The 25310-nt window shown below is 44.5% G+C and overlaps 1 long non-coding RNA gene and 1 other non-coding gene across 2 annotated transcripts; both read right to left on the bottom strand.

Annotated features, from left to right (window-relative positions):
* Positions 1–676: 676 nt before the first annotated feature.
* LOC115032955 (MIR169iHG) lies at positions 677–1594 on the bottom strand. The gene is made up of 2 exons (NR_163723.1): positions 1237–1594; positions 677–1128 (listed from the first exon to the last, which is right to left on the bottom strand). It is a non-coding gene; the product is annotated as an MIR169iHG (long non-coding RNA).
* On the bottom strand, positions 1374–1564 carry MIR169i (microRNA MIR169i). The gene has a single exon (NR_121088.1). It is a non-coding gene; the product is annotated as a microRNA MIR169i (primary transcript).
* Positions 1595–25310: the final 23716 nt, after the last annotated feature.

Below are 25310 nucleotides of genomic sequence, written 5' to 3'. Positions count from 1 at the left end.
GCCGAAAACTATCAACAGAGAATAATGCGTCTATAACATTTGGAGCATGTTTCTAGTTGGACAGGGGTGAATCTACTATGAGAAACTGGTTAAAAGAACGTGGGTAGAAAAACAGTGAGACTAAATTTAATAAATCGATGAATTTAAGCTAAGTTCGTTGATTTACCGACGAACATAGTCGACTGCATATTTTCGACGAACTTAATAGGTTCAGTTCGTCGACCCCCACACGAACTTAACATGTTATGTTCGTCGAAAACATGTCGTTGGTTATGTTTGTCGGTAAATCGACGAATTTAGCTTAAGTTTGTCGGCTTATTATTAGATTAATCCCACGTTCTTTAACAAGTTTTACCATAATAACAAATAAAAAACAATGATTCTCACTAAAAATTTCACCATGTATATGTATACGTATATCTTCTTCAGTTTCCTCGCCATTGTCGTTGAGATACATACAACATGCTAGAGCTAGAGTTGTGTCATCTCCTCTTGTATCGATAAAGCCCACACATGCAACGATTTCATCCCAATGTGCTCACTCCACCAACACGACTGAAGCCTCACTTTGTGGATTTGAAGTCACACACGTACGCAACTGAGATTCTTGTAATAAGTTGTAACTACTAGGCGTGTGCTATAGAACTGTAAATTTGAAAATATGCGAATTTCGTAGATGTGAGTATCTGTAGCTCCATGAAATTAATTTTGGGTCTACAGCTAGGGAGACACATATTTAGTACATTAATTTTGGGTCTACAGCTAGCCAGCTAGGGAGACACATATTTAGTACATTTACATGGCTCAATTAATTTGCTTGTAATAGATTAAACGTATAAGCCTTTAAACGTAAGCTAGGGAGGTGGAGCTGTGTAACAAACGGTCCAGTAATGTGGACTGAAAACCGATTGGAGCTGGCTGTGCTCTTGCTAATAAATTAAAGAAGCTGGTAGCTGGAACCTGAATTGTACAGTACATAATAACTGGATATATATACTGTCTTCAGGAAAGTTCTTCTCTCAATCCAGGACAGTTCTTCTCGCTCGCCGACCTTCTCTCGTGTCCTCGTTCGGCTTGGATTCACCGTCATGGGGAAGAAAAAATAGCCACGCCCTCATCAAATATATTCTGCGTTCAAATATTAATAGCCAATCAATTGAGTTAATATAGTCGCATCACTTGAAATTTGAAAACAAGATAGATGCACGTAGAAGAAATAGAACATATATACTGAACCATATACATGCGTCGTCCATGCATGCATGTCGTGCATCGCTCGTGACATGCTGACGAAGCGCATTGTCTTGCATACTAGCTAGGTCACTGACCAGTAATCTGTACAGCAACACGAGAGATGCAGAGGCTAGCATGGGCGGTAAGAGTGAGTCAGGGCTAGCCAAGGAGACTGCCCGTGAGAGACCAACGTACACCCCAAGCTTCGTCATCCTCTCATCGATCGATCGCTCGCTCGCTCGTCGGTCGACACGAGATGGTCCTTGCATGAGGGGAGCGTGGCCAGCACACAGGCAAGTCATCCTTGGCTACCAGAGCTACCACTCTCATCGCCATGTAAGCCTCGCTCTCTTTTCATCTCGTACGTCTTCTTCCTTTCGATCCTCCTCACCGTCGCTAGCTGCTAATTCTATGCCGCATGTGACTGCATGCATGGTTCATCGGCTGGTATATATATATATATGTAGCTAGTAGAAGCTTTTCTTTGTTTGGTTGCCTGGCAGCAGTGCTCTCATCCAGTGCTATTTATAGCTAGCTAGGAAGCTGCTAGTACCACAGGTTGCAAAATAGAACCCGTCGAACGAATGCATCGAACGAACCATGCATGCATCGTCTATATCCATGCATACAGAATCTTTCATCGTTGTCGCCTTTTGTAGAGAACATATCCAAGATAATGTCAACCCTCAACTACGTGCTAGCATCAAAATCAGGTCGCCATGCATGCTTAATTAAGCTTACCCGATGCGAAGTTAAAGGTAAAGGAAAAAAGTTCTATCTTTTTTTTAAAACTAACGGCACGAGAATGTCTCGTGCTCGTTTCTATTAACAAAGAAGAGAGTCTAGCTAGAGCAGCACAACTCGAGTACAAATAGATTACATAATTACACCAGAAGGTAAAATCACAAAAAGGTGCTTAGCACATGCAACACCCCACAGCTTTGCCTCCGCCTTAATTGCTGCTAGCAGGTCTATCACTGACCTCTCTCGCCTTTGGAAAGTGCGGTTATTTCTTTCTGGTCAAATTTGCCAACCAGCAGCAGAAGCAGGAAGCATGTTCCCTTTTTCGGCACTACGGATGAGCTGACCATGAACCACCACTGCTTGATCGAAGTGGAGTCCGGGACGGTAGCTGGAGCTAAAGGGCTGATGGAGAGCCCATGGCCTTCTAAATTCTTCTTGAGTAGCGGCAACCAACAATAATGTGATGAGCTATCTCGGGGTGCTGCTTGCAAAGCGGACAAGAAGGACTAGCTATGCGGCCATCCACGTGTTGCAAGCCTATCAGAGGTCCAAACTTTATTGCGAATGACGAGCCAAGCGAAGAGTTTGCATTTAGATGGCCCCCATGGCTTCCACATAAGGGCTTTGATATTGAAACAAGTGTGACCCATGAATTGAATCTGGTAAGCAGACACTACAAAATATTCACCGGAGGCGTTGTAGATCAAGTCGATATGATCCTCTGTGTTCTGCACCAAGGAGACCGATTGGGCAAAGGACCAGAGCTTCACAAACTGTTTGAAGTGATCAACCGTGTGGATCACGTGAAGATCAATGCGGCTCAACCACGCACTATCAGCCAAGGCCTCCCGAACAGAGAGCTTGTGGTCACGGGAGGTGGCGAAGATGTTAGACGTGATGTCCTTGGGTCGTCAACCCTTGACCCAAGCACAATGCCAGAAGGAGGTCTTGGCTCCATCGCCAATTGTGATTCTCGTGGCTGCTGCAAAGAGGAGTTTATCAGTGTCGTTGCAAGGAGTTTCTAACCCCTCCCAAGGGCATTTGAATCCTCCCATTCCCGACGCAACCAGCGAAGACATGGAGCCCTCACAAATCGGTGGATGTCAAGGACGTTGAGTCCCCCAAGATCCAACGACCTCACCACTGTCGGGCAGTTAACCCTACACTTGCCACCAGTGAGGTTTTCACTCCCTGCCCGGAGGAATCGCTTCCTAAATTTGTCGATTTTTTCGAGCACCGCCTTTGAAACATTAATGGTCGTAGGAGTGTGAACAAGTTATGTAGACAACACTGATTTGCCCAAGACGAGTTTTCCTACAAGAGTGAAATTTCGACCTTGCCAGCAAGTTAACTTGTTGCTAACCTTATCGAGTAGATACTAGAAGTCAACTTTTTTGAGCCTTGCATCCATCAAAGGGATCTCAAGGTATGAGTCGATACCTGAAGATTGGGGTACCCACTTTTGCTGTGTCAAGGCAGACCCCCTAGACTACCCTTAGCCACCGTGCTAATGGTGGTCCATCCTAGCCCAGTGGTTGGGCCTGCCCGGTAAGGCCACTAGGCTCGAGAGAAGGCCAGCACCTATAATCAGCGCTCTGAACCCTAGCGGAGGGGGTCTGGGTTCGCCATGTGCCTTGAAGATGAGGGCTCTCGGAACCTGCGCCCAGGGGCCGAGCCCCTGGGAACGACCTCGACCCTCATGGTGGGCCACCCGGACCTCCGGCCTAAGGGGGTCCGAGGCTGCTACGTGCTGACCAACACTGGAGGAGACGGGACCTCCCTTGAGCATCATCCGGACCCCCAGCCTAGGGCAGCCCGGAGCTATCGCGAGGAAGGACGGACCTAGTCATTGCTCCCCACATAAGGCGAAGCCCAATGCTGCCACTTGACCTACGACATGTGACGTAAGCCATCGGGAAAGCCCAACGTCAGCCTCTGAGTGTAGTGTGCCTCTGCGTTAAATACGAAGAAGACGTGTACCTGCCCACCCTAGTGGCAGCAGTGCATCCATAGTACGTAGGCCACATAGTAACTCATGCTTTACCGAGGCAAGACCATTGACTCTCTGCACCGCTTCGGCTGCTATCATCATGACTCTGGCTATAGCCCGCGCAGTACTGAGGCAAAGGGTGACATGCGGAGAAGACTGGACGATGTCGCCTGAGCACCCCTACATGTGTAGCGTATCAGCCTACGCCGCAACCTACCCCTGCGCTCTGCTTCGACTAGACCGGGCAAGGTCATGGCAAGCCAGGAGATCTACATGGCGACCAAACAAAGATATCCATTCTCCACAGACTGCCGCTCCACTTACTCCATATCTAGCACTAGATCCTTGGGCCCACTTATCGGGGTTCGTCACCATGTATGTGCCTCCCTTGGACTATAAATGGGAGGGGACACACATAGTAGAGGACATGTCCAAAGAGGGACTTGAACAACACAGAGAGACCCCAAGCAATACAAGTAACAATGGATGTAGGGTATTACATTCCGGTGGTCCGAACCACTCCAACTCTTGTGTTCTCATGTTGTTCCAGCTAATCAGACAATCCCTAGGCCCCCTCCTCATCTTAGGATCAGGGCGGGTGCTCTCCGCCACCCGACCGGAGGATTTTCTCTCCGACATTTGGCGCGCTAGGTAGGGGGCGGGGCACTTAGCCTGGCCCCTTGCTAACGACATATCACTCATCCGCCGATGAGCTCGATCGAGGTGGATTCGCCGACATTTGAAAAAGCCACACCTCAAGATGCTCGTCGTCGATCTCAGGCGGTGCCTCAACAGCCATGCCAATGCCATCAGGTAGAAGGCGGTGGAAACCTCAAGCTATGATACTTGAGGTTACCGTTGTTGGCCCTCCTCTAGGCCCCGTCATGCCCGGGGTTGAAGGCGTTGAACCCCGATAAAACACGATGGTATTCGAGGTGGCCACTACCATTCGGTAGTCAGTCACGGGTGACGCCACCACCGACTATCAGCCGCTATGCTCCATAGTAGATTGAGTCACCTCCCCCGCCCATGGGGGTGACTTCTCATACCTACCAACGGGTTCCAGGAAGCCATAATAACAAAGGCTACGTATTTGTTAACATGGCCTCCCTAGAATCCATTGGTAGGTCCCCAAGGGCTAGGAGCAAGGCTAGCGCAGTCCGCTACGCTGGCATATGTCCTAGTCCCACAGTACGTGTGGTGACTGGTGTCGACCACCTAACAAACTCATGGCGTGGTGAGTCTCGATATTTACCTATGCCCGGAGGGGGTTCAGTCCCAAATCCCTCGGCATGATGATGGTGACCAGCAAGCAAGCCAATAATGGATTGCGCCTTCGACAACCTAATCATGCATGAGGTGGATAGTCGGCCATGGAGGTCCCATGGGAGCTCCCCACGAGCACCAGTGGCCTCAAGACCCAACCCGTCAGCCATAAGCTCCATGGCATTCGGGGTAGCACCCAACAGCCTCCACCGGGCACCGCTTACCCTTCGAGTCAGACGCTCAATAGAGCTTAGGCGATTTAGGTGGCCCTGAACCTTACACCCAAAAGGTTGCATGAGAACGAACTCTTCCTTAGTAATATGATTACATTTATCTATTGTCCAGTCTGGTAAGGTCCGCCCTCGTAAGCCCATCTCTGGTGCCACCTGTGGCCTAGCCCGGTGAGAGCCATCCTTATAAACCCGGTCTTGGGTATCACATGTATCTGATTGCGAAGGAAGAATCAGTTCTCATCCATCGATTTCTTTTCCTATTTATGCATGTTGTTTCCCTCTACCCCTTAGGTGGATCTAAACTTCTGTTGTAATCATGAAACTCATAAAATAGAGCCTGTTTTCGCACCTGGTTCAAAACATCGTTTGACAATGAATGAGGATCTGATCACTAAGTGCTTGGTCTAGGGGAAAAGGACCACGTTCTTGGGGGTGGTTTGAAGCCGTATAGCCACTTAGCCTAGTCCTGTGCCCTAAGACAACTAACCAAATATCTTGGACTGGGTGCTTAGCGGTCTGAACCTTGTTCAAGCTCAAGGGATGGTCCTAAACTAGGATCGACAAGAATAAACATTACTATTCGAAGGATTGAATACAACAAGGTAAGGATCTCAAGGGTGCGCTGCTAAGCACCGATCCTTGGCCACAACAAGGATCGACCCCTAGTCTGACCATAGCCTCAAGTCTCCGAGGTTACCAATATCCCAGGGGTCTAGCTGAGGGAAAAGACTTGTCTTTACAATAGGAAGTAAGGCTCGAGCACCACTCACCTAAAACCCTGTGCGGGATCTAATTTCAGTTGCTTTCATGAATCTTGGATTATGTTTCCACCTTGTCACTCGGTTTTAGGACTTCCCTTGTAATGGATAGGCCAGGGGAAAGGACCACGTTCTTGGGGGTGGTCCGGAGCCATGTAGCTGCTTAGCCTGGTCCTATACCCTAAGCCTGGATGCTTCGCCACCCTAGAATAGTTGTTCTAGTACCTGGTACTTGGCCCCTAGAGGCCTGAACCCTACCCTGACCAAGGGACGGTTTCTAGAAATCCTATTCGGTAAGGTCTAGAAGCATAATCTATAGGATTGAAGGCAATCAGAAGGAGGACCCTATAGGTACGCCATTAAGCACCATAACGGGCCATATGTAGGGATGCCTTTTCAATTCGAGTCACCAGGCAGGGGGCACAGCCATGAAGACTTAGAAGCAAGGAGTAGTTATGGCCCCACCTATGGGTTTGCCACCTCACCCGAGGTGGGCCCGGGGGCCACTATCGGCACCTCAAGATTGGGGTACCCACTACTGATGGGTCAAGGCAGACCCCTCGGGACTACCCTTAGCCACCATGCTAATGGTCGTCTATCCTAGCCCAATGGTTGGGCCTATCTGGTAAGGCCGCTGGGCTTGGGAGAAGGCCAGCACCTATAATTAGCGCTCTAGAACCCCATCAGAGGTGGTCCAGGTTCGCCAGGTGCCTTGAAGGTGAGGGCTCTCAAAACCTGCACTCGGGTGTCGGACCCTAGGAACGGCCCTGGCCCTCATGATGGGCCACCCGAAACTCCAGCCTAAGGGGGTTTGGGGCTACCACGAGCTGACCAACACTGGAGGAGATGGGACCTCCCCTGAGCACCATTCAGACCGCCGACCTAGGGCGGTCCAAAGCTGTCACGTGGAAGGACAGACCCAGTAATTACTCCCCACAAATGACGAGGCCCGGTGCTTCCATGTGTCCTAGAATGTGTGACATAAGCCATCGGGGAAAGCCCAACGTCAGCCTCTGAAGGTAGTGCGCCTCTGCATTAACTGCGGACAAGATGTATACCTTCCCGCCCCAGTGGTAGGAAGTGTGCCCATAGTAATTAGGCCATGCAGTAACCCGCGCATTACCGAGGCAATGCCATTAACTCTCTACACCGCATGGACTGCTATCATCATGGCTCCCATTGTAGCCCACACGCTACTGAGGCAAAGGGTGACATGCGGAGAAGACAAGACGATGTTGTGTAAGCAGCCTATTGGTTACTTGTTCTCAAATGCTTCGCATCAAGAACAAGGCAACACAATTGTCAATTGTTAAGGACCTTTGTCCTTCAAAGCATTATATCCTTACGGGTACAATGCTTCTTAGACGAAGGTCAAGAAAGGCAAACCTTCATCATATTAATATAAGGATACGAATTCAAAGGAATAAACATGATAATTATATTTTAATAATTTATTTATTTTTTGTGTTCCATAAAACATATATGAATATCGACAATGTTAATGTTACACTGATACCTTCGGCTGGCTTGAAGGCGAGGATGCAAGAGAGTGAATACAATCCAGCGCAAACAGTACGGGGGTATTGTTCACCAATTTATAAGCACGGGACGCAGCCCGGGTAAAATTACATCCATGTCCTTGAACATTAGTTTACAAACAACTTAAACTAAGAAGGTCGAACTAGTCCTTTTCCTTCTTTCCTTGGCCTGAACCGAAGTTACCGAGCTTCAGCATTCCGCAATGTTGCTTGTTCATAGGATCTTCGTCTTGAGGACCTTCGGCAGAGTAGAAGACCCCCAATAGTAGCCCCTTTGCGGTGCTAGATCGTTCTTTTCGTAATGATCTCGATCCATGAAAAAACACCTAGGCTTCAGAATGCCGAAGGTCTGAAAAACACCTTCTCTGAGCTCGTTATCGAAAAAAGATTAAAATATTCCGAGCGTTGAGCGATCCACTACGGTCCACTGCTCAGCCAGTGTGGGTGGTCTGGCGGTTCGCCTTCTTCCCCTGCAGTACTATATAAACAGACAGGTTGGTGAGGAGTTACCACAACATTCATTGCCATTATAGTGTTGTGTTGTTAAAAATTTTAACCAAAACCAAAGCTTTCCTTTTTGCTTTTCCCAGACACACTCTTCGTCATTCGAAGTCAGCTTCGTTTTAAGGAACCACGATACTTGAGATGGCTCGAGTACGGTCTACTGCTAGGGTGTCCCATGAGGGGGATGATGCTAAAATGACGGAGACAGCACCGATATCAGAAATGATGAGGCGATCAGGTTTAGTAGTGTCGGAGGAGGCCGTTGCCGAAGGTGACATTGCCAAAGTTGAGCAAATTGTAGCTGAAGATGGGAGTGATGACGAGTTTGAAGAAGACAATAGTATCTTGAGCTCGTCGAAACCGAGCCTTATTGAATTTCGAAAATCTACCGTGTCAGCGGGGGACCTGGTTATGATGAAGAAGTTGGGCTATTTTGGAGAAGCTGAGTGAACTCATTCGCTTTGCTGGCGAGGAGGTGATTCCAGAGCCGAAGAAGGATGAAGTTGTTGTCTTTAAAAGCTTCTTCAGAGCAGGGCTTCAATTCCCTCTTTATGATATAATAGGAGAGATTTTGAAGAAGTTTGAAATATACCTTCATCAGCTAACGCCAAATGCTATTGTTAGGCTAAGTGTTTACATATGGGCCCTCCGAAGCCAAGGCATGAGTGCCAATGCCGAAGGCTTCTGCCGAGTGCATGAGTTGCACTATCAGACGAAGGCTAGGGCGGATGGCCTTCACAAGAACTTTGGGTGCTATAGCTTCGCGTACCGAAAGGACACTAGAGCCCTGGTGATTGGCTACCGCACTAAGTGGCCAACCTGGTGGACAAATGATTGGTTCTACATCAAGGCTGACGAGAAAAGGAGGGAGAAATTGATGACCATGGTTATGAGCCCTATGCGATTAAGCTTCAGAATGACAAGGACGTTTTGCCATATGCAACTCGGCTCCCCGTGCCAGTTGGCCGAGGTTGACTTCAGAGTGGTGGCTGCCGAAATCAGCACCAGGGATTTAGTACAAGACTACTTGGCAAACAAGACTTTTCTGACCTCTAGCGGCTGGGGGATGTCGAAGAAGAAAGAAGGGGGGAAAGAAATAAGAACTTGTCCGGCTCCCCTATCACTTTAAATTTGAGAAACAAATCAAGAAACCGTGCACTGAATGGCTAGAGATGATCAAAACTATGTGCAACGAGATTCTTGGCAATTATACGAAGAAATAGGATCAACTAAGGACTGCTGCCTTTGGCACCTGACCAAAACGAAGGCTGAATCGAGTAATGGATGCGCTGAACTTTGAATATCCAAATTATGGGAGGCTTGATAAAGGGGTCGAGGGAGCAAAGAGGAAGAGTTGTTAGCATTCTGAGAAGAGAAGCTGCCCGATCCGTGAAAGCAGATGAAAAGTCTCTGAAGAAGATGAAAGTGGCACCAGAGCCGAAGGTGCAAGCCCCTAAGAAAAGAAAATTTGATGAGATACCTTCTGCTGAACCGAAGGTACATGAAGCACCGAAGGAGACTTTGAGCCCTTCGTCGCCCACTGTTGTCGAGGTGGCGGAAATTCTGAAGATAATGATCGAATCTTCACCGTTCAAGCTGATAAGTCCTCTGGAATCGGAACTGACCAACCTTTTATAGAAGATGATGGTGCCTTTGGCTACGGAGGAGAAGGTCGGAGGGCAAAAGAAATGGTGGATTGTAAACGTACTGCAAGCAATTAAGCAAACGCCACCTTCAGCTTCGGTGGTGAAAGCAGCAATTCTTGCGGATACCGAAAATGCGGGCGGAGCCGAAGCTGAAGAACTCGCAACCACAATGTTAGATATTGACAAGCTGATATCAGATGTGGTTGCGGAGGAGACAGATGTGGCTACGGAGGAAAGCATGGCCGCAATGCCTGACAAAGGAAAGAAAATTGATGATACTTCTTCGGAAGAGAAAGGTTTCGTCCTTCGGCACTTGGGTGGCTAGGAACTTTCGGAGGAAGATAAACTAGAGCTGAAAGAATTCGCTATGGCTTAAGGTTACCAACTGGGGTCCATGCTCTTCGGTGGGGTCGATGAAGAAATGTTAGGATGCATTTGCGACCGCACCGGGGCAAAGATTGTGGGCACTTTATCCAAGAGGGTTGGATTCCCGAAGTTGGAGTCTGACATTAGCTGTTACAGACGATAATATATTGTCAACAGCTTGTTTTATTCCAATTTCAAGGTAAGGCTTTTCTCTAAACTCTTTTTTGTATATTACCTTCGTAACGGTTTGAGTATTCTAATTTTAACTTGTTTTGCAGAGTATGTTATTAAGCAAGGCCCTAAAAATGCAGCAGGATACTGAAGATAGAAAAAAATGAAATTATTATTGAAGGTTTGGAAGATAAAATTAAAAAACTTGAAGATTATTTGAAAGAGAAAGACAGGCTGCTGCAATCAGCCGAAGGTTCCCTTGCAGAAGTGCGGTCTCATAATGATAATTTGGGCAAAGAACTAGACGAAGCTCGAGCAACTTTGAATGAGAGGTCAGAACACTTTGACCAGGAAACGAAGGAGCTGAAAGGAAAAGTCAAAGCCGAAGCCGCAAGAAATGCAACGCTAAGTGAAATTGTGAAGGACCTTCGAGAAAAATGCTCCGGCTTCGCCACCCGATGCATTAATCGATTGAAAGAAATATTTAACTCAGTCGGAGCCGCTTCTGAAGAAGTCACCCCTTCCACCGAAGACATCCTTAGGGCCTTTGATCATATTGAAAATGAAGTTAAAGCCCTTGATGAAGTTATAACCGGGCACGGAGATTTCGGTGCTCTCGTGGCTTCACGCGGCACAGCTGCAGCTTTTATGAAGGCAGGGTGCAATCACGCGAGGACCATCAACAAGCCAAATTTCAATCTTTCATCATTAGACTTAGTTTACATTCCAACCGAGGCTCGAAGCATGGAAAATAGATTTATTATCCAAATTTGGGCAAAGGGCGGGCATGAATTGGCCGGGGAAGAAGCACGAAAACTGCTTAACTTAGTATGAAACTTTACCTTTGTCTTTTACCTTGATTTTTTCTTACTAAATTTCCAATTACCTTATGCCTTGTCTTGTCTACAGGATGGTGGCACCAAAGGTCGCTAAGCCGAAGCTTGCACCGAAGTACCGAAGTACCGAAGACTTTAGAATCTCCCTTTGAACTTATCTGTAGAAAAACTTGGGAGCTTTCTGTATCATATGGCTAAGAATTGTAATTGACAGTTAGACAAAATATTGTACATATTTGTTAATACCTTGTAATACCATTTTACCTTTCGCTCATGTGTGAATTGCTTTATTGTGGACAAAACCAATACTTGTAATCTTTTGAGCCGAAGGCGAAAAACACCTTCCCTTCTTTTCGTTCGCATTAAAGCATTTCATTGAAAACGAAGCATCTTCGTAAGTAATGAAGCATTTTCTCGTCAAGGACAGGCATTTCCTGTTTTCCCTGTTAATGTTTATGCTTTATGCCATGATGATGAGCCTACGAATGTCTAATGTATGTTCACATGAATGCAAAGATGATGTGATGAAATATGAAAATGTATGCTAGAAACACACCTAGACTCTGCATCCCCTTAGGAACGTCTTTTGAGTCTCTTCACCTTTTTACTTAGGTGGTACTTCAGCTCTGCATCCCCTTAGGAACGACTTTTGAGCTAAGCTTTGCATCCCCTTAGGAATGACTTTGGAGCTTCTTCACCATTTACTTAGGTGGCATTTAAGCTCTGCATCCCCTTAGGAACGACTTTGGAGCTTCGTGACTTACTCTGTGTCCCTTTAGGAACGACTTTGTAGCTTCTCCATGGCCTCTTGCACTCGATGGTGCATTCCTTTTTGTTACATTTTACATGTGGGGAATTTGGCCCTTGTATTGCATAGGGCTAAACAAAAAATGAAAATTACAATCTATGGCCCCATTAAAAACCTTTCTCCCCTCTTAAAAGAAAAAGGGTGCCATAGGAAAAAAAGTAAGAAAATTACATTGTTTACACATAATACTAACAAAGCTCATCCGCATTCCAAGACCTTTGTATGTCGTTGTCGTCCATGTCTTCCAATCTGTAAGATCCAGATGTTTGACGAAGACACCACCAAAAAGGGACCTTCCCACTTGAGTTGAAGCTTCCCTACTGTGTCAGGGTTGACCACTCTTCGAAGCATCAAATGTCCTAGCTTAATATTCTTCAATTTTAACTTTCTGTCACGCCATTTGATTGTTTCGGCCTCGTACTTATTTATGTGCTCTATTGCTTGTAGTCTAGTCCCTTCTATGGTGTCTTTTGTTACTTGGCAATCACCTTCATCCTCTGTCGAGGCTAAGGTTCTTATTGAACCCGTTCTTGCTTCTTCCGGTGTTATTTCTTCGTCACCGAACAGAAGCTTGAACGGAGTAAATCCTGTTGACCTTGAAATAGCAGTGTTGTGGTTCCACACTACCTTTATTAACTCATCTGGCCACTTCCCTTTGGGTTGATTGAAGATTGACTTCATTATTCCTGTTATTATAATTCCATTTGCCCTTTCTACCAGTCCATTTGACTCCGGATGCCTTGCTGATGCGAAATTTATTTTTGTACCAATCTGGTTACAAAAGGTTTTGAAGGTTTCTGCATCGAACTGAGTTCCGTTATCAATGGTGATAGCCTTTGATACGCTGAAGCGACAAACAAGATTCTGCCAGAAGGATTTCTGTACTGTTGCCGAAGTTATTGTAGCTAAGGGCTTTGCCTCAATCCACTTAGAAAAGTATTCCACTTCCACCACAACATACTTCAAATTACCTTGCGCTGGTTGAAGAGGACCTAACAGATCCACGCCCCATCTTTGCAATGGCCAAGTTGGCTGTATTAGCTGGGTTAAAGACGAAGGTTGCTTCTGGTCTCTGGTGCATCTTTGGCAATTTTCACAATTTTGAACCAAATCTACTGCATCCGAAGCTGCCTTCGGCCAGTAAAAACCTTGTCTGAAAACCTTCCCCAATAGAGGCCTAGACCCAATATGAGCCTACATAATCCTGCATGTATTTCCTTCATTAATTCTTGACCTTCGGCTCTAGACAAGCACTTGAGCAATGGAGAACAGACTCCATGCTTGTATAACTCTCCTTCTATGATTACATATGGTCTTGTCCTTGCTTCCATTCTTTTATTGTAAACTTTATCATTCGAAAGATAGTTGCCTTGAAGGAAAGATACAATCTCAGTCCTCCAATCTTCACTATATGTACTGGCGAAAATGTGAGCACCGCTCTTTCCATGAGCTCAACCGAAGGTGCTTTTATTGTTTCAAAGAAAACCTCCGAAGGTAATGGAAGCCCCTGCGCCGCTGATTTAATTAGCTAGCAAATTTGTGTGCTCGTTTTCTCCTCTCGGAATATTTTGTACAGAAAAAAAATTGGAAGGAGGCTTCCAACCTTCGGACTGCATCTAGATATTTTCTAGCTTCGGATCTCTTGCTCTGCTACTTTTATCAACATGGCATGTGATGACCTGTGAGCCAGATTTGAGAACTGCTCTTCTTATTCCCATCGCCTTAAGCTTTCGAAGCCCCAAAAGAAGGGCTTTGTATTCTGCAATATTATTTGTGCAACTGAAGTCCAATCTTGCTACATAGCAAGTTTCGATTTTTGATGGGGAAATAAAGACAGTTGCTGCTCCCGCACCGAAGGTTTCCCAAGACCCATCACAAAATACTGTCTAGGCTTCGGCATCGGTTGTTTTCTCTTCGTCTTGAGTCTCTGGCGTCCAATCAGCAATGAAGTCTGCTAACGCCTGGGATTGGATCGAAGATCTATGAACGAAATCAATAGTGAATTTGTTTAGTTATGTAGCCCATTTGCCAACTCTTTCTGTGGCCTCTCTATTCCTCATTATGTCCTTTAGAGGTTGCGAAGAAGGTACTATAATGTGATATGCTTGAAAATAATGTCGAAGCTTCCTGGAGGCCATTAATACAGCATATAGTACCTTCTCTATCTCTGTGTAATTTTTCTTTGATGCACTGAGCACTTCGGAAATGAAGTAAACTGGCACTTGTTTTCTTGCCTGGCCCTCCTGCTTCTCTTGCACCAATGCTGCACTAACCGCAGCATGAGAAGCAGCTACATACAACAGCAATGGAGTTCCTGACGAAGGTGGAGTCAAGGTTGTCAGCTCTGTTAAGTATTGTTTCAGTTCTTCGAAGGCTTTCTGCTGATTTGGTCCCCATTGAAAGACTTTTGCTGACTTCAGCACTTCGAAGAATGGTAGATTGCTCTCTGCTGACCTTGAAATGAATCTGTTTAATGATGTTAGCCTCCCTATCAATCTTTGGGCACCCTTCCTTGACTTCGGTGGCTCCATTCGAAGTATGGCTTCTATCTTGCTTGGATTAGCTTTGATACCCTTTGTTGATACCAAGCAACCCAGAAACTTGTCGTTCTTCACTCCAAAGACGCATTTTTCTGGATTTAATTTAAGACCAGTCCGTCTGAAGTTGGCAAATGTCTCTTACAAATCAGCAACATGGTTTTCTTGCTTTGTGCTTTTCACTATGATATCAGAAACATGGTTTTCTTGCTTTGCCGATTTGGGAGTGAAGAACTTTGGCAGATGTCTCTTACACTATGAACTTTGGCAGATGTCTCTTTCACTATGAAGTTGGCAAATGTCTCTTACAAATCAGCAACATGGTTTTCTTGCTTTGCCGATTTGGGAGTGAAGAACTTTGGCAGACATCCTGCTGAAGCTTCCTCCAGCATTCTTGAGCCCCTCGGGCATCTGAAGGTAACAATAGGTTCCACTAGGAGTTATGAAGCTTGTCTTTGGCTCATCCTCCTTCTTCATCCAGATTTGATGATAACCTGAGTAGCAGTCCAATAAGCTCATGAGCTCCGAAGTAGTCGCTGCATCCACAAGGGAATCTATTCTTGGCAATGGGAATTCATCCTTCGGGCATGCCTTATTGAAATCTGTAAAGTCAATGCACATTCTCCATTTTCCATTGGCTTTCTTTACCATGATAGTATTAGCTAGCCACTCTGGGTATGTCACTTCTCTAATAACACCGGCACTCAGAAGTCTTTTCACTTTGTTTCGTGCACCTTCGGCTTTGTCATCGGACATTTTCCGAAGCTTTGCTTTCTTGGTCTGAAGGTCGGGTCTACGTTGAGTGAGTGCTCAATGATATCTCTATTGACACCATAGAGATCATTGGCCGACCAAGCAAAAATATCTTTGTTGTTGAATAGAAATCTCAACAAGGTCTTCTCTTGTTCATCAGATAATTGAGATCCCAATATCACCTTTTGCTCGGCTATATCTTCACACAAAAGCATGGGCTTTGGTTGATCTGCTGAATCAACCTTTTCTCTTCTATGTTTATATTGCTGATGAGCTTCGGCTTCATCTATATTGTGGATGGCCTTTGAATCCGTCTAATTTCCTTCGGCTCTCCTGATAGCCTCTTGGTTTCCATGCACAACAATGGGCCCTTGTTCTGAAGGTATCTTCATGCAAAGATATGCTGGATGAAGTATTTCTTCGAAAGCATTCAGCATCCCTCGACCAATGATTGCATTGTAGGGATACTCCATATCGATAATGTCAAAGACAACCTGTTCTGTCCTTGTGTTGTGAACATAGCCAAAGGTGACTGGTATAGTTATCTTGCCAAGTGCCACGATCTGCCTTCCTCCGAAGCCACAAAGAGGGTGTGTTGCATCATGTATCTTGTCATCTGGCTCTTGCATATGCCTGAAAGCCTTTGCAAAAATGATATCTTCTGCACTGCTCGTGTCCACTAAGACATTATGGACCAGAAATCCCTTGATGACACAAGATATGACCATTGCATCGTTGTGGGGATAATCCTTGAGCTGAAGATCTTCCTGGGAGAAGATAATTGGTATATGAGACCATTTAGACTTGATGAAGGGTCCTTGCACTCCAACATATTGCACCCTTCTCTGTGCTTCCTTCTTCTTCTTCTTATTGGCTGGTTCAGAACTTGAGCCGCCTGTGATTGGGAGCACCAGCTTTGTAGCCGAAGGTGCCACAGCTTGGTTGACTTGCGAAGCCATTGTCGCAGTTGTGGAAGTAAGTGAGATCACCGGAGGTGGGTGCAAATGTTGGTTACTTGTCCTCAAATGCTTCGCGTCAAGAACAAGGCAACACAACTGTTAATCATTAAGGACCTTCGTCCTTCAAAGCATTATATCCTTACGTGTATAATGCTTCTTAGACGAAGGTCAAGAAAGGCAAACCTTCATCATATTAATATAAGGATAGGAATGCAAAGGAATAAACATGATAATTATATTTTAATAATTTATTTATTTTTTGCGTTCCATAAAACATATATGGATATCGATAATGTTAATGTTACATTGATACCTTCGGCTGGCTTGAAGGCGAGGATGCGAGAGAGTGAATACAATCCAGCGTGAATAGTACGGGGGTATTGTTCACCTATTTATAGGCACGGGACGCAGCCCGGGTAAAATTACATCCATGTCCTTGGACATTAGTTTACAAACAACTTAAACTAAGAAGGTCGAACTAGTCCTTTTTCCTTCTTTGCTTGGCCTGAACCGAAGTTACCGAGCTTCAGCATTCCGCAATGTTGCTTCTTCACAGGATCTTCGTCTTGAGGACCTTCGGCAGAGTAGAAGACCCCCCCAACACAGCCCTACATGCCTAACATATCAGCCTACGCCGCAACCTACCCCTACGCTCTGCTTCGACAAGATAGGGCAAAAGCACAACAAGCCGGGAAATCTACACGGCGACCATACGAAGATATCCGTTCTCCACGGACCGTTGCTCCATGGACCATATCTAGGACTTGATCCCTAGGCCCACTTGTCGGGCTCAGTCACCATGTATGTGCCTCCCTTGGACTTAAAAGGGAGGGCACACACTCGGTAGAGGAAAGGTCCAAATAGGGACTCAAACAACACAGAGAGACTCCCAAGCAATACAACTCAAAATGGATGTAGGGTGATACGCTCTTGCGGGCCGAACCACTCTAACTCTTGCGTTCTCGTGTTCTTCCAGCTAATCAGACAATCCCTAGCCCCCCTCCTCAACTTAGGATCAAGGTGGGTGCTCTCCTCCACCCGACCGGAGGATTTCTCTCCGATATAATTTAATAGGGAATGTCGTTCTTGAAGGAGGGAAGCCAAAAATAATTTCATCGAGGTTGAGGCTAGCATAGTTGATATGCACGAGTGAGGATTTCTGAATATTGGTACGCAAACCAGTCGCTTCACCCCAAAAGATTGAGCAGGGCTGCAAAGAAATCAAACTCTCTATTTTCAAGCTTGACAAAGATGATGGCATCATTCACATACATAGAGGTCCGGAGACATGTTGTAGCCTTAACAACTCTAGACAGAATGCTTGCCTCGGTGGCCAAGTAGAGGAGGCGATGCAGGTGATCAATGGCGAGAATGAACAAGAGTAGAGTGGGTGTCTCCTTGCCTTAGGCCCCTACAATGAGTGATTGATTGACCATGGATTCCATTTAGTAGCACTTGAGAAGTGGATGTAGCCATCAAAGAAGCCAACCAATCTCGCCATTTGTTAGGGAAGTGTAATACCCAATTTGTAAGAGAATACTAAATTAGAAATTATTTCCTTTATATATGTGCCCTCTTTATTCACCATCCCATGTGAACACCTCATTTAAGAGAAAAACAAATAATTAATAAAATACCTGCCACTAAATCATGCATCATGCTGGATTTTATTTTTGTGTGCATATTGTGACAATATAAAATAATGTAAAAATAAATATATTTGTTGGGGACTTGTTCTCAAATGCTCTGAATTAAGAACAAGGCAACATAAAATGTTAAAGGTTAACGTCCTTCGTCCATGAAACATTATTCCCTTGAGGATAATGAGCCTTGGACGAAGGTTAATGAAAATATAATTACGGAGTTCAGGTCTTCGTAATTAAATTTTAATAGATTGTGTAAGATAACATAAAGTAAAGGATATAAAAGGGTAAATAAATCATAGACGAATTATATTATATTTAATTAATGTATCGAATCATCGACCACAATAATACCTCTGCCTTGGCAAGGGTTGTTTCCCGAAAGATGCGATTGCAATTCACAGAATGCGTGAACAGTAAAGGAATACTGTTCACTATTTATAGGCACAGGGCGCAGCCTGTGAGGAATTACAAGTATGCCCCTTATAAAAGTTTACAACATTGACTCAAACCTTTATGGACTAAAAGGTCATTCTATCTTTAAGTCGGTTTGTAATACCGAAGCTTCATGAAGAGGGACCTTCGGCCATCTTATACAAACAGCTTCAGCCGAAAACCGCTTCTTTCTAGAAGACCTTCGGCGACGAAGCATAGGCCCAACAATATTAATACCCAAATGGAAATTTAATATTTAAAGAAATTCTAGAATTTGGAAAAGAGAAGGAAAAATGCTATACAAAAAATAAAGAAATATATATATAAATGATTAGACCTTCCATATTATTGGGTTCAATGTGTACACTTAAAATGAGTATAAGTTCACAGTTAAAAAAATTGAATTCAAATATGAATTCTAGAAATTTAAAAAGGGGAAAAAGGAAAGGAAAAGAAAATGTAAGAAAAGACAAACCGCGCCCTGGACCGACTCTCTTTATTCCCGGCCCATCTTCACTCCCTTGCGCGGACCAGCTGAGAAGAAGTCGCGCACCGCGCCGTGGGCTCTACGGCTGACAAGGCGGGCCCGCTGGCCAGTCGCCCGCGCGCACCGTTAGCTCTGATTTGCGGGGCCCACTGCTTGGTCTCAGGGACGCGCGCTCGTACTTGTTTCACTGACGCGTGGGGTCCCTACACACTGTTGATCTTCTCCCCTCGCGTGTGGCGTGGACGGTATACCTGCTCCGCCGGAATCCTCGCGCGGGCTGGTTGACCGCGAGTTCCGCGGGACTCACCCACCTATGCGCCGTCGGGGGGGATAAAGGGGGAGCACCTCGTCCCCACGTTCTCCCTTCCATCCGCCGGCTTTACACAACCAGAGAGTAGGGGAGAGAAAGATCGGGCGCTGCCATTGCCGTCGTTGACTCTCATCTCCATCACCGCTTTGTGTCTGTGACCCGATCCCTGGTGTTCGGGTGTGGGCGTGGATCGTTCTCGGGGAAGAATCCGGGTGCGTGGGTCCTCGGGGCCGGGAGAATTCCTCGTCGTCGTTACACCGCCGCTGCGGACCGCACTTCGCCGTAGCCTGCTTCCGCCGCCGTTCTGTGCATGTTGTAAGTCCCTCCATGGCATTCTCTGTTAAGCATATGTTGCGTAGGAAGTCTCGGGTGGGAATTGGTCCGTTAGCTTGCCATGTTGGCCGTACCCCGGTGACACCTCGCCGTATTTCCGGCGGCGCTGCCGCTGTTCGCAGGGAGTAAGACGACGATCAGGTGCCGTTAGATCTCTTTTTGATGGCTCGGATGTGATAGTGTGTAGCGTTTCAGATAGGGGTAACAGGAACCGTTCGATCGGGATCGGATGTGAGTCACTCGCTCTGGGCTTCATAAATCAGGGACGTAGGATTTGGATCCGAGGGACCGCGTTGCGTACCAGTTCGCGCGGGTGTAGAATCTAATCGGAGTCGTTCGGACGGCTCTGAATGAAGGATGCCCCTTCGGCCTGGCGTTTTTACATAAAAAACCTTATGGAATTAGATAATGAACCCGCGATTCAGTTCTGATTTGTCTGAGTCTTAAGAATTTTTACCCCGAGACTCCTGCGCTTCACAGTATTTGGCGCCCAGTCCAGAGAACAGAAAACCAGAGAAAGTAAATTAGAAATAGATTTTTAGTGCAACAATAATTGCTAGAACTTGTATAAATCATAGAAAATTCATGTGAGCTCCAAATTGATCCATTCCGGTTTCTAAAATTTTGTAATATTATTGTTTATCACCTAGAGTCTCAGTTTTGACATGAAAACAGTAGTAAAGTTAATTTCTCGCTTAATCATATCTCAAGCACATAAAACCTTTGGAAATTCATAATTTAAAATCCATAACTCCAAAATTAATGATTCTTATGCCTATGATCTTATTTTAATATGTAGATTATTAATATGTATTTTGTTTATATGCTTGGTGTGATGTTAATTTCACCTTTATACTGTGCTTGTTTGTATTGTGGCGAGTAAAAGAGCCAGTAGCTGAGGATCCTGGTGCCCAGCAGATAGAAGTTGCTGAGCAGGAGCTCATTGAAGGCAAGTTATGCCCTTGATCACATTTATTACCCAATAATATTCTTTATTATCACTTATCAATGCATATGTTTAATTTTGATGGGACCCAATAGGTTGCCCTAGTTTGTTTATCTTTTTACCTTGTTTATCCCTGAATCATTTGGGTAGTTATGCTATTGCTTTACATGGTTTTGGGATAATATTTCATTATATCCATGTTCCAATTTCTTTGTTATTTTATTTATGTTCATGTCAAGATCATCATTATCTTTAATTGGAACATGGAGCTTAACTTGAGAAACATGTGCCACCACAAGGGTGGAATGGGACGCCCTAGGCTGACTAATTAGGAAAGCTAGTGGAAGACTACCTTACCCGAAAGGGGCAAGGGCAGTAGGAGAGTTGCATGCAGGGAGGTTCTCGGGTTGATTTTGCTGCGATGGCGGTCAGACGAGGGATTCCTCGAAGTGCTCTTCCCATAAACTGTAGCGGGTTTTCGGAAGCTAGTGGAACTTTGTAAAGGCCTCATAGTGGATCCCTAGCCATTCAACTCGGTAGTGTCTAAGGGCCTTGCAAACCCTGGCGACATGGGATACACAACTTGTGGGTACCTCTACAGAGTGTAAAACCGGTATACTAGCCGAGCTCACGGTCAAGAGCAGCTCAGGACTCTCGCATGATTAAATTGTGGAACTTAAACTCAATTGTCATATGCATTGCATGAGATTATTTATTAATTTTTTTCTATTATTTATTATGGTGTGGTATTCACTTACATTTAGTATCTACTAATAAAATTTTGACCAACTTATTAAAAGCAATGCTCAGCTTTAACCCCTATTGTTGATCAGCTTTACACTTCACATGAACTCCCACCTTTGGTGAGTTCATGCCACATTATTCCCCACAACTTGTTGAGCGATGATCATGTGTGAGCTCACCCTTGCTGTCTCACACCCCCCACAGGAGAAGAACAGGTGGTTCAAGAGGAGCCACACAACGAGGAGTTTGATCTGATCTAGGTGGCATCTCCTAGTTGACTTTGTGGCGCCAAGGATGGACTTTAGTTCGATCTATATTTATCTTTTATTTTGTAAGACTTCCGCTATGTAATAAATACTCTGATTATATTGTGACATTTATCTCTATACAATCTGTTATTATTGTGTTGTCTTCTTTAGCGCATATATGAGACGCACCCGGCTTTGTCCCTTAAATCCGGGTGTGACAGAAAGCCAAGATGAGCCAAGAGAGCGAGGAGGTAGTCCCTCCGAACAGAATCAACGGCGTTCGAGATGTCAAGCTTGACTAGAAGCATGGGAGTTCCATTGTTGTGGTATCTCCTAGACATATTGTGGATGAAAAGGAAGTTATCATGAATGCTTCGACCTTTGATGAATGTAGTCTAACATTTGGAGATGATATCCCTCATGGTGGGTGCAAGCCTCATAGAAACCAACTTCATGAAGAGCTTCGCGACACTGTGGATGTGCTAATGGGCCTGAATCTTGATAAATTCTCAGCACCATCATGATTTGGTAGTAGCACAATGTTGGCCCTATTCAGGAGGTCGAAATTTAGGAATCATTGATCATGTAGAGAATTCATGATCACCATTGAATATGGCTTGATGATAGGCCATCATGATATGTAGAAGGCACCCGTGAAACCATCCGAGCCCGGTGCCTTGTCTAGAGGTAAATTCCTAATTGCCTCAATTAGTTCTTCCTTAGTGAAAGGGACTCCCAAATGGGTCAACTCAAAATGTGGGATGTTTAAGGCTCCCCAATTTAGGTCGAACTCCCTTGAACCAGGTGCTCCCAGCGTAGCATTTAAGTAATCGTGCACAAGCTTTTCCTTGTCCTCGTGTGAGGTCACCCAAACGCCTTCTTGGTTTAGCCTTTGGATGTAGTTTTTTCTTCTCCTTGAATTTATCGTCGAGTGAAAAAACTTAGTGTTCACATCACCAAGCTTAAGGTTAGTGACTCTAGAGGCCTACCTCTTACGAGCTCACTCAATGATGGCAAGTGCAATGACACGACGCTTAAGGCCTGATCTTTGATGGCACTCGACATCAGAGAGCTCTCTAGTCCCTTGTGTAACGACCAAACAGTGGATTACATCAAGAACCATTACAAACTTTATCTTCCCCTTAGAGATGATCAAGCAGCTCCAAGCTCTCAAGTGCTTGGCCGTAGTAACAAGTTTATGGTGCAGCGCCTGGATAGAGCGCTTAAAGGCCGTAGGCGTGGCCCAAGCCTTCTTGACCACGTCTTGGAACCCAGGAATGTTTGATCCAGAAATTCTCGAAACGAAACGCACACGGTCGGCGGGCCCAACAAGACCTGAAAGTAGTAAAGGGCAGTGATCTGAGATTGAGGTGGCTAGGGCTTGTAGACCATGAGAATCAAAGGAACGATCCTAGCTCTCATTACAAAATGCTTTGTTGAGCTTGACCAAAGTGGGCCAACGACGCTCATTGCTAGTGAATTTTCAATTTTGAAGGCGGATTTCACGAAGCTCACAAAAATTTAGCGTTACCCAAAATAGCCTCATTTGACGGAGGTTTAAATTCTGGTTGTTCTTATCACGCGCTTGGTAAATGATGTTAAAATCTCCAAGGATTAACCACTTATGGCCACCCGGAGGCATGAGACGGCACAACTCCCGAAGGAATGTTGGTTTTGGATTACGGTGAGTTGGTCCGTACAATATAGTAATCAAGAAGGAGGCACCGGAGGTCTTTACTGTAACAGTAGCAGAGACCGAAAAGAGCTTGATATTAATATCATTGAGGTCAATAAAAGCGTCGTTCCATAGCAGTAGGTCAATAAAAGCTTGACTCTAGTTGTGTGTTGTCTTTCTATCTTGTTTGCTTTTAATACCTGCACATCAATACTTATATGTGGTATAAGCTATCTTTGAAGTGCATGTTATTTTGGTACATGTATTTTATTTTCGTTTTGACCTACTCGAAGTGTCTTTCATTCCACTGAGATCTAGTCTTCGAGTAGAGTAAGAATTTCCAGTTTTTAAGTGATAATTATTATTCGCCTATTCACCCCCTCTAGGCGACATCCAGATCTTATTCCCGAGCAAAGGGAACTTTCAACTTCAGATTAATTTTTCTATGCATTATTGTTTATTATGACACCAACGTGGATTAGTTTACAATTAATTGCATAGAAATTCATAAATTTTAGTAATATTTAAATGTTTGATCAACGATGATTATTTTATACCATATTTAACAAAATTATATATTTTCTAGATCATCCAATGATGGTTTAGAATTTTAGAACCAGATTATTTTTCAATGCATTCGTGTTTATTATGAAGCCAGCGTGAATTGATTCTCATTAAGTGCATAGAAATTCAGGAAATTTTGTAGTGATTGAATATTTTAACCAAGGTTGAATATTGTTGCCATATTTTGTACAAGTTTTATATTTTCTAGATCATCCAACGATGGTTTAGAATTTTGAACCAAAAACTTTGTTCATGAGGCATGGTTATTGTTTGACCAACATCGAATATTTAATTCATGCAAGTTCTATGTTTCGGTATTTTATTTAAGTTGTTAAATATTTTTTGTTTTATTTTTGCAAAAGTGCACATACTGGCCTACTAGTTGGTCCAATATGGCAGATTAAACCGCTAGATGGTATTAATTACCACTTATGGTGGGAAAAGATTGAAATGATGACTATAGTGGGTGAGATAAATTACTCACAGTAGTTTGAAAAATCCATTGAGCCTACAGTGTGCTCACCTCAGTATGACCATAAGATGCTACAATACAGCATTAGTAAGGTCAAGTGGAAAAGATCCAAAGGTAAAGTACTTGATCACAATAAGGGACTCTTCAAGGACCCTATTAAGGGTGCTATTCCAGAGTATGAGGCATTTCATGTTCAATTTAACACTAATGTAAAGGACAAGTGCACCATAGATCAACTCATGGCACAGTGTGTCCAGGAGGAGGAAAGGTTGAAGAGTCAAAAAGGTGATTTTGTCCATTTTGTCAAACTCAAAATCCCCAAGCACTAGAACTCTATGAAAAGGTTCAATAAACAGATGAAGCATGATCACCAAGCTTCTAGAAGAAATAGTAAGGTAGTTTCTCAGTTCCCCTGACACCTACCTCTACTACAAGAAGACAAGGCATTATAATAGAAAGTGCCTAGAATTCCTACAGTACCTTCTAGAGAATTGGATTCCGTTCAAGCCAAAGGCTCCCAACGGGCCAAAAAACGATTACAGTGGGTAACGAAACGGAATTTGTCACTTAACTTCAGTTTCGAGATTAGATGATCAGGACTTCCATTTTTACTTCGGTGATAGACATTTGTGTATTATTTAGTTTGATAATAAAGATGTTGGTATCTCACAATGTTGCTTTTAACGTCTTAGATACACTAGAAAATGATCCAGCCAGCAGTGATAGGAAAAGAAAACAAAGCTCTGGAGAGACCTCGGCGAAATTATGGCACTATCGTTTGGACCATATTTTGAGGGGGGAATAGAGTGTCTCGTTAAAGAGGAGATTCTCCATCCCTTAGACTTTACAGACTTATAGCAATGCAAAGATTGCATTAAGGTTGGATTTGTGAAGCTGATTAAGAAAAATGCTAAGCATAGTACGGGAGTCTTAGAAATTATTCATACAGATATTTGTGGTCCTTTTTCTAGTTAGGACAGTAGATGGGTTCGATTCGTTCATAACCTTCATAGATGACTAATCTCACTATAATTCAAGGCTAAGGTAGAAAATCAACACGACCTAAAGATAAAGATTGTTAGTGTCGGCGTTTCGACCCCGGGGGGTCCCT

This window comes from Zea mays, chromosome 4, assembly GCF_902167145.1.
Source record: "Zea mays cultivar B73 chromosome 4, Zm-B73-REFERENCE-NAM-5.0, whole genome shotgun sequence".
Lineage (NCBI taxonomy): Eukaryota > Viridiplantae > Streptophyta > Magnoliopsida > Poales > Poaceae > Zea > Zea mays.
This window is presented reverse-complemented; position numbering and strand designations above follow the sequence as displayed.